This window comes from Mytilus galloprovincialis, chromosome 3 (genome assembly GCF_965363235.1).
Source record: "Mytilus galloprovincialis chromosome 3, xbMytGall1.hap1.1, whole genome shotgun sequence".
Classification (NCBI taxonomy): Eukaryota; Metazoa; Mollusca; class Bivalvia; order Mytilida; family Mytilidae; genus Mytilus; species Mytilus galloprovincialis.
Window position 1 is genome coordinate 59,596,388 of NC_134840.1, and position 10,526 is coordinate 59,606,913.

Sequence of the window (10,526 nt, forward strand, 5' to 3'; positions counted from 1 at the left end):
CCCCTGGCTTGACATCACACCAATCCAATTGGAACGATGGTTCAAAATAAATGCATGAGGCTATCAGGAAGCCTATGAGGCTATCATTCCTAGAGGCTATCATGCCTATGAGGCTATGAGGAAGCCTATAATGAGACAATGAGGAAGCTTATAAGGAGGCTATGAGGAAGCCTAGTAGTGTTGATGTTGAATTGGTGTTGGAATGAATTTGTATGAAATTTGACAGTTTATCCCCAGAAATTCTTGGGGGATGAGTGAAATTTTTGAAACAACCAGTGATAAAATTTCATAAATGAAATCTATAAACCGTGCTGAGATTGATTCCCCTGTCATGGCAATATTGAAGGCGAAAGGAGGGGTCGGTCGGAGGCAAGTTTTTAGCTAAAACACTATTAGAGCCAATATTATTCTTATAACTGCTTAATCTGCATTTAAATAAATGAATACTCAAGGCAGCATACACAGGTTTTTAATACACAACTTCTTAATGGGATACTCCTAAGTGGGAGGAGTTAAAACTGCACCCAGATTAATGTATCAAGAAACAAAGGACAAAGGAAGCCAAATGCCACAAGTGGTCACTAATTAACAAGACATGTATATTTGTATTGGAACTGATGTAATTAGACCTCCTGCTAAGAACATGTGATAAACTTCACATCTAACTGATTGACATATGATAATAAATCTGTTTCATTTCAACAGCAAAGAAAATACACATCCTGGGAAAATCCTAAAATAATGACTACTGAGTAATTAAAATCAAACTATGTATAAACCTAACTTATATAACATATAAGTACCTATTACTTCAGATTTCCTGTATAAAATATGGTTAACTCCATTTAGTTTGGCCAAAAGGTTTATTAGACTTGCAAGATTTCTGAGGTCATTTTTATAGAAATAAAAAGATAAAAGAAAACGCTTTTTCTAAAGGAGAAGTTTTTGAAATGTCTATATCTTTATTTAAGTTTGTGTGTCTGAAAAGGATGATTACTTGGCACATTAAGGTGGTACCAAACATTACAGGGAGATAACTCTAAAAATCAGCTGAATGTTTTAAGCATGTTCTATTGTTATTGAAATAATAAGCATCTCAATGAACCAAACCAGTGTTTGTCAAACTGCTGTATTTCCAAAATGAAATTTTTCAAATAAAGAGTGGTTCGAAGTTTTTTTTAACTATTTTTTGTATTTTTGTCAAAGGTCTAATAAAATATTTTGTCCAAATTTTATGAAAATTGATCAAGCCAAATTAATTTAATTCAAGGTGTTTGGTACCACCTTAAGTCTCTGAACTGTAAAAATCTGACATACATGTACATTTCATAAATAGTTTTACAACTCCTATTAGATTGTTTAAACTGCTACTACTGGCAGTTGATAAATCAAACTGTTATAAATAGCTTGCTGCTTTACATAGAGGGTTTGCAGCTGCTTGGGTTAATAATTTTTGTCATACAAATTTTAAACACATGCTGTGCATGTCATTTTAACTGTTTTACAATTGTATTCTTCCTCTTAGTATCTGTTATGCACAGATTTGTCAATAGAAATATCAGTACACACATATGTTGGTAAAAGAATATATATGATATATATACATACTTTCTAGTCTTAGAAGTATTATCAATTATTGTCTCATTTACAATTAAATGTCCTAAAGGCTATAGATATTCTAAATGACGGTTTCTGCAGTATTACAAGTTTTTATGCTAGCTTGATACTCGATAAGGAAAATAAACTAGACAATCTATTTTGTACATAGATTTTATATAGATATAAGATGCTATATGTGCTAAAGATGGGCCTGTACTATACCTCAATTTATTATATACTCATACTTCTCTATAGATCTTTTTATTTTATATTAATATATAAACATAAGATGTGGTATGATGCATGGTAATGGGACAACTCTCCACCAGAGATAAAATGACATAGAAGTTTACAACTATAGGTCACTGTATGGACTTCAACAATGAGTAAAATCCATAGTTAGCTATAAAAATTGGCCTGAACACCTTACATATTGTTCAGTAATTCACTGTAAGTGATGAGGTTTGGCAAGTTATTATTACATGTTGTTCAAGCATGAGTACATATAAATTGTTTTGTCCAATAGGTAATTACATTCTGGTAGCATATCTTTGATAATCTTTATTCAGCTTGTTTAGACTAGAAGTGTGGTAATGAGATTAAGATTCTATAAATTCAGAAATTAATGCATGTATTAATTATTGCGATTTCGTCATATTAGACTAAACTGCAATTTAAATTTTGCGATAGTGAGAAAAATCCTGATTTATTTATTTGAAAAATTTCTTAATGCAAGTTTAAATTATTGTAATTATAACCCTGTAGCATTTTTCGCAATAATAAAAACTTTGCAATAACGACTGAATTTACAGTATTGTGTAGACTCCTGTCTATAATTAAAATTAACATGTTGACCTCTAGATGTTTGTTAAAAGTTTCAAACTGTTATTGGTTTATCTATTTCTGTGATTTATACTCCACCTTTTTTTTTATGGTAAGATGTGAATGCTGATCTATCTTATTTAAATGAATTGACATTACATGTTTTGGTGATTATGGTAGTCTATTATAATTATTACTATACTTAAAAATAGGATAAATTTTTTTAAAAGTAAGTTATAAAGTAAAAATGCTTGTCCGACAGATCACTAGACTTTAACCTCATTTTATTTGTTCAGTGATCTGGCATTTTACATTGTAATCATGTAATTTTCTACTGTATGAGTTCAAGGTCAGTTTTTATAAAGCTAATAGTCCATTTGCCATTTGATTCTGTTATTACACACTTTTTATACGACCGTATGGTCGTATATTGGTATCACGTTGGCATCGTCGTCTTCCGAAGACATTTGGTTTTCCCACTCTTACTTTAGTAAAAGTAAATAAAAATCTATGAAATTTAAACACAAGGTTTATGACCATTCTGTATCAAGCTTAAATGTTGTGTCCTTACTTGCCCCAACTGTTCAGTGTTTGACCTCTGCAGTCGTATAAAGCTGCACCCTGCAGAGCATCTGGATAAACAAATTACTAACCTTTGTCAATGGCAGACTGATTCTACAATGAACAAAATTGGTTTTTGTTAATGCAAAGGTTGATAAGTCAAAAGTGTTGTACCAGCGGTTAAACTAATTTTTGATAAATAACTTCTGGTGACAAAAGTGTTTAGTTAAACAACAAATTAATGTAATTAAAAGATTTGAAAACCTTACAGATTACTCACATTACGCAAAGATAAATTTGCACTTTCCCCTCGCTCTCCATTGTCAATAAAAATGTATGTCTCTCATAAGGAAGACAACAAAAAAAGGGATCTCTAATTACAGAGTTAATTACAGTTATTGACAAGTACACTATTGGATGTGGATATTTATTACCCTTACAGACTTGATCATGATTATGCAACTGCTAAGACATTTCTGTATGTCAAATCTAGATAGGGGAAAAGTTGTATAACATGTAATTGAAGACTTGTGTGATCCTTAAGCCATAGTTTTAAACACTGACAGTATTAAATTAATAACAAAGTCACATTAGAATCAAAACTGCACAGCTTATTTACTTTTAAAATTTGTGTTACTTTAGTGAAAAAAGTGCTTTTAGTATTTAGAGTTTGAAATCTTGATACCATGTTTAATAAAAGCAAGAAATATTTATCGTATCTTCTTGGAGAAAAAAAAAACACTTTTAACTTAGCAGATTTTTTTCTCATAAATTAGTAAATCAAAATGTTGTAAAGGGTGGTTGCAATGCACATTAAATCAGAAAACGCTTCAAAGAGTACCAAATATGTATTTCCTTTAATTGATTAGAAGTGACATGCTTCCATGTTCAGGGAAACAAAAGCTGTGATGCTGGCAATAAATGTAAAACAATGTATTAATTTCACAGGTTCTCTTTCCAATATGATTAAAAGAGCTGTTAATAAACTAATTCTTAGTATCTGAATAGTTATGTATATTTACTGGTAAAAACATTTTGTCAATAAATGAAATTAGTATTTTTACAAAAGATTTTTGTTAGATCTATGATTTATTTTATACTCTTTATTGATGTCTTTTTTTTTCTTGAACAATATTTATATAAATTATTTTTATTTATATGCTATTTTTTTCATTAAATAGTAGCTGAAAATAATCACATATACAGGGTGGCTTGACACTGATTGAAAATATATTGTTTGAAAATGAAATCAATGCACTTATGATCAAATAAAATTTTAAAACACCATTGTTATTTTTTTTGGGGGGGAAAATGTACTGCACATAAAAATAAGGAAATGTAGTATAATTGCCAATTAGACAACTGTCAAGTAAAGACCAAACAACACAGATGTGAAAAATCACTTGTCATTGATGGGGTCAACAATGAGATTAACAAATTCTATATACTAGTAAATAATTTAGAAAAAGGAAACCAAAACACCTGCTTTAAGTTACAACAATGAAATGAAAACCAATTATGGCAACACCAACAAATGACTTCTAATGGAAGCTATACAATCCGTCTTGGGACAGGCACATAAAGGAAGCAGTGATGTTAAATATGTTTGTAAGCTCTCAACCCTTCTCATAACCTGAGGCAGTGGTATTACAACACAGCATGAAAGCGAGCTGGAAAAGGCTCGACTAATATGCACAAATAAAGAGAAAATTACAACTCTAAGAGATCTTGCAGGTACTGGAGCCGTTTCAAAGCCTAATTCCCACTATTATGCAAACCATGTTCTATTAGACTCCATATCCTTAAGTGCACCAACAGAGAAATTAGTATAAAGACATAAGTAGTATTGAGAAGTCTGTTTATAAGTATGGGCTGATACAAAGATTTTTTGACTTTTTAGCCTGATACCACATCTTCTTATATCTATGTACACCTTACAATCAATCTATGCATTTAATATAGTTAACCTGTTGCTTATAGTATCTAAGAAACAACTTAACATTAACCAATGAACCATGAAAATGAGGTCAAGCCTGAGGTCAGATGATACCTGCCAGAAATACATATGCAATCTCTATACAACAAAACTAGTTAACAAAATTCTTGATAGTTTAAGAAAAACAGACCAAAACACAAAAACTTGATACTGAGCAATTAGCATTAAAAATGTAGTCAAGGTCAAATAAAACCTGACACTGATATGAACATCATAAAATATTTCCATACACCAAATATAGTAGACATATTTTGCTTATAGTATCTGAGATGTCAGTGGCGGATCCAAAAATTTTCATATGTGGGGGCCCACTGACTGACCTAAGAGGGGGCCCGCTCAAGTCACGCTTCAATGATTCCCTATATAAGCAACCAAATTTTTTCCCAAAAAGGGGGGGGGGGCCTGGCCCCCCCTCCCCCCCTTATATCCGCCTCTGGATGTGGACTTTACCACGAAAACTTAACCTTTTTACTGATCCTTGAAATGAGGTCGAGGTCAAATGAAAACGGTCTGACAGGCATGAGAACCTTGCATGGTATGCACATGCTAAATATAGTTATCATACTACTCATAATAAGAAAGATTACAAAAAATCTGAAACTTTTTTCAAGTAGTAACTAAACCATGAAAATGAGGTCAAGGACATTAGACATGTGACTGACAGAAACTTCGTATCATTATCCAGGACTTCCACTCTCTAAAAAATAAAGCTTTAAAGAAGTTAGCTAACACCACCGCTGCTGTAGCCGCCGTCAGATTACTATCCCTATGTCGAGCTTTTTGCGATAAAATTCGCAGGCTAGACAAAAACCACTGATATAAGCATTGTATGAAGGTGGTGTGTACCTTGAAATGAATCTTTATACCAAATATAGTTGTCCATATAGCACTTACAAACTGTCAATTTATGTAATAATAAACCCTTAAACATGAGGTAAAATGGCAGCTGAAAAACCATAAGGCACTTTCATACAGATATGTTTGATAATAAAGCCCCATCGCTAGATTAGTATTCCTATGTTTTGCAGATGACACAGACAAGCCAATAAATGATTTCATTTTAGCAGTCTTGATCTATTAACAGCATTGGCAGCTAAGCAAATAATCAGCAAGTACAATGATCAATTCTGTAAGGTAATACTTAAATATAAAAGAGAAGATGTGGTATGATTGCCAATGAGATAACTCTTCACAAGGCTGAGATCAAATGACACAGAAACTAACTACTATGGGACACTGTATGGCCTTCAACAATGAGCAAGGCCCAAACTGCAGAGTCAGCTAGTGGTGGGTTTAAACATATCGCAGGTGCCCAATTGTGTCCTAACCTGGGAAGATGGTGTAACAGTACAACATATGATTGAAAAGCATATTTATCTTAGGTCTTATTAAAACCAGCAAAGAAGTTTCACCAAAAAATATAAATGGGCTGCGTCAGATAGAAATCGACCCCATGCAAATAAAAATCAATACATCTGTTAACCTATTCCCGAATCCGGATTGAATAATCGCAACAGAAAGTGTGTAACTATCTGAAAAGTGAGTTCTTATACGAACCCTACTAAATAGACCAACACTCAGTTTTCATTTCTCATTTGAATGTTCAAATACCAACCAAATAATACTTTTTGTACATTTATAAGTGCATTTGCATAAGGTCAATTTCTATCCGACGAAGCTCAAATGATAAATGATGATGATAGACACAAGTTGATGGAAATAGAAATTATCTGCATGTGTCATACACTCCACACAAAAACCTCTTCCTCCTTTTACTTGTCATCCAGATTTCATTCAAATAAGACGGCTTTCTAAATAAATTTTATTTACCAATTAATCATCATGATCTTACATCACGATACAAAATAATCAGATGAAACCAAACACAATCTGCTTCATTCCGTTTGTATAAATATTAAACAAATTGTTACTACGGTATTGATATGCTTTTGGTCACATTTGTAAATAATTTATCTTTTACAATTAAAAAGAGGAAAAGGATCTGCATCATGGGTTTGGCATCATTAGCAAAATATTACAATAGAATAAATGACAGTTCTGAGGATTCTTTTCAATTTCCTGGTTGTTTTTATGATAGTGGTTTGAATACTAATTAGGGGGAGATAATCCTATTGTAATTTCCAATTACTTCAGTTTTATGATTTAAAATAAAATCATGTCTATTTTTTATAATCATTAAGTAACTAACAAACTCATAAATAAATAATAGAATTCGATAAAAAAAAATCCTCAATTTGTCTCAACTTTTAAAAAGGACATTCAAAAACATTACAGTTCTTATACAAAGGAAAATTATGGTTAAAGCTACAATATAAAAAAATACATGAATCACATTTTTTGTTTGCACTTCTCAACTTCTTACCTGGGTAATTGACGAAAAACTCCATGTCTTGATCAGCGCAAAAATGACTAAATCACCAAGGAAATAGCTAACATTTCATTCCACATTTTAACCCAAAGCTGTTTTAATATAAAGTTTCAACTCCCACCAAATTTCCTAGCATTTTTTTTTTTTTAAATTGAGAAGTACATTTCCATTCTTATTTTAGGGAACCTAGGGGTTTGGGGGTTAAGTAGCATTTTATTTAATACTTGGATTATTCCATTAGGGAATGATATGTAGGCTCATCCATCCACAATTATAAGATTAAATGGACTTTCCCAAAACTTTCAAATAAACTTCAGTCTCTGCCGACATTTTGTATGATTTTTTTTTCACTTCTAAAAGGTTCTCCAATCAAAGAATGGACTTTTTCATTTCTTACATCTTATTACTCATATTGAAGGATAGGTCGGTTCCGGTGATATGAACATAGATTTGGTTAGAGCAGATTCTGTGAATTTGCAACCACAAATCTTGTAATTTGGTCAATCTTCAATGACTGCATCAATCGTTAAAGGGTAAAAAAGAAAATTTATGAATTTAAGAAAGAGTTAAAAGAATTAAATTGTCAGAACTCATTACGAAAGTAGATATTTTCCATGTTAAAGCAAACTCTATTTAGTTCTCGGCAAGCTCTAACATATTAAGGCCTCGTATAACAAAATTTGACAATAAAAACAAATAAAATCATATAAAAACCACTAAAATTATATAAAAACAGATCAAACACAAATCTTGTTATAACAAAACCTTATATTTACTTGAATACTACAAATGTCCAGTGGCAAATATTTCATGCAGAATGAAATTCAGGATGAGAAGAAATTAACAGTAGGTCCTTAAGATAAGGGAGACGGATTAATATTAGGGAAATACTGTTCCCGAATCCCTTAGTATTATTGTATCACTGTATTTATATGTGTATGTCATGTACATGATCTTTTTTAAATAAAATATGTTTAAAGTAATAAGCCATCTTCCGATCCCTGTATCATTTGCAAATCTTGTAAAACTTAGACATGACTAGGTTATTTTGAATATTTTATACATCTCTAATAAATAAATCAACATGAAGAAATGGTAAATAGTTCTCTTTGTGTTTCACATCCAGCCTTACTCTTTATGAAAAAATTGTGAAATCTTTCAATTTTTCAAAAATAATTTTCTGAAATCCAAAACATATCACATTAAATTGAATAATTAATACTAAATAAAATACTTTAAACTCCTCCAGACACTTTTATATATGTGTTGTCTCCAAAAAAATCTCAGGAAAAAAAATGCAAGTCTTTGTACAAACTAATTTGAATCTAATTAAACATTCTTACCTGTAGATCACAAGATCATAGAGGTAATATATTTTTCACTTGAAATCTACTCACTTCACACAGATTTTTTTTTTCAGATATTAAAGCATTCCCCGAAAGGGAAAAGTTAATTTATGAACAATAAAACCTAAAAACATGAGGCCCCAAGAACCTGCATAGATTTTATAAACTTTGCATAATATTGTCTAAAGCATGATTGTATGTATAACTACTGATATTTGGTACCACCATTGATTTTCCCCTTAGGATATTATTAGTCTTTGTTAAATTTGTACTTTTCAAAAAAATGTGGAGAATTTATCTTTGGTTGAACTTTCAAATAAAGAAATACTTGGCATGAGTAAAGTTGTGTCCTATAGATAAACAAGAGTGCACACGCTGAAATGTCTCACCTTCTATACTAATCATTGATATTATGTTGATAGTCCTAAGTATAAAGCTAAACTTTAATACAACTGTCACAAAAACTTAACATTAACCAAGATAATTAAACAAAGACCAATGAACCTTGAAAATGAGGTCAAGGTCAGATGAACCATGCCAGACAGACATGTACAGCTAACAATGCTTCTATACAACATATATAGTTGACCTATTACTTATAATTTAAGAAAAATAGACCAAAACACAAAAACTTAACACTGTGCAATGAACTGTAAAAATGAGGTCACAGTCAAATAAAACCTGCGCGACTGACATAAAGATCATAAAATATTTCCATACACCAAATATAGATGACCTATGGCATATAGTATTAGATAAAAAGACCAAAACTCAAAAACGTAACTTTGACCACTGAACCATGAAAATGAGGTCAAGGTCACATGACATCTGCCCGCTAGACAGGTACACCTTACAATCATTCCATACAACAAATATAGTAGACCTATTGCATATAGTATGAGAAAAACAGACCAAAACACAAAAATTTAACTATATATAACCACTGAACCATGAAAATGAGGTCAAGGTCAGATGACACCTGCCAGTTGGACATGTACACCTTACAGTCCTTCCATACACCGAATATACTAGCCCTATTGCTTATAGTATCTGAGATATGGACTTGACCACCAAAACTTAACCTTGTTCACAGATCCATGAAATGAAGTCGAGGTCAAGTGAAAACTGTCTGACAGACATGAGGACCTTGCAAGGTACGCACATATCAAATATAGTTATCCTATTACTTATAATAACAGAGAATTCAACATTACAAAAAATCTGAACTTTTTTTTCAAGTGGTCACTGAACCATGAAAATGAGGTCAAGGACATTGGACATGTGACTGACGGAAACTTGGTAACATGAGGCATCTATATACAAAGTATGAAGCATCCAGGTCTTCCACCTTCTAAAATATAAAGCTTTTAAGAAGTTAGCTAACGCCGCCGCCGCCGGATCACTATCCCTATGTCGAGCTTTCTGCAACAAAAGTTGAAGGCTCGACAAAAATCGCATAATGTTTTATCGAATTTAAGAATAAAATGCTCTGCATGGCAAAGCTTGATATGACTGCAGAGGTCGATACCTGAACAGTTGGGGCAAATATGGACACAACATTCAAGCTTGATACAGCTCTGAATTTGGATTTCGGTTTCAAACCTTGTGTTCAAATTTCATAGAGACCCATTCACTTAGACTCAAGTTATTGTCCGGAAATTAAGTGTTTTCGGATGAGAACGACGACGTGATACCAATATTACGACGATCAAAATAACAAGCACTAAGGCTAAGTTTGATTAACCCATCACATTTTAAGTTCACTTTTGTTTTCTTCCTGTGTACAAGCTTTAGTAACCATGACAGTAGCGGA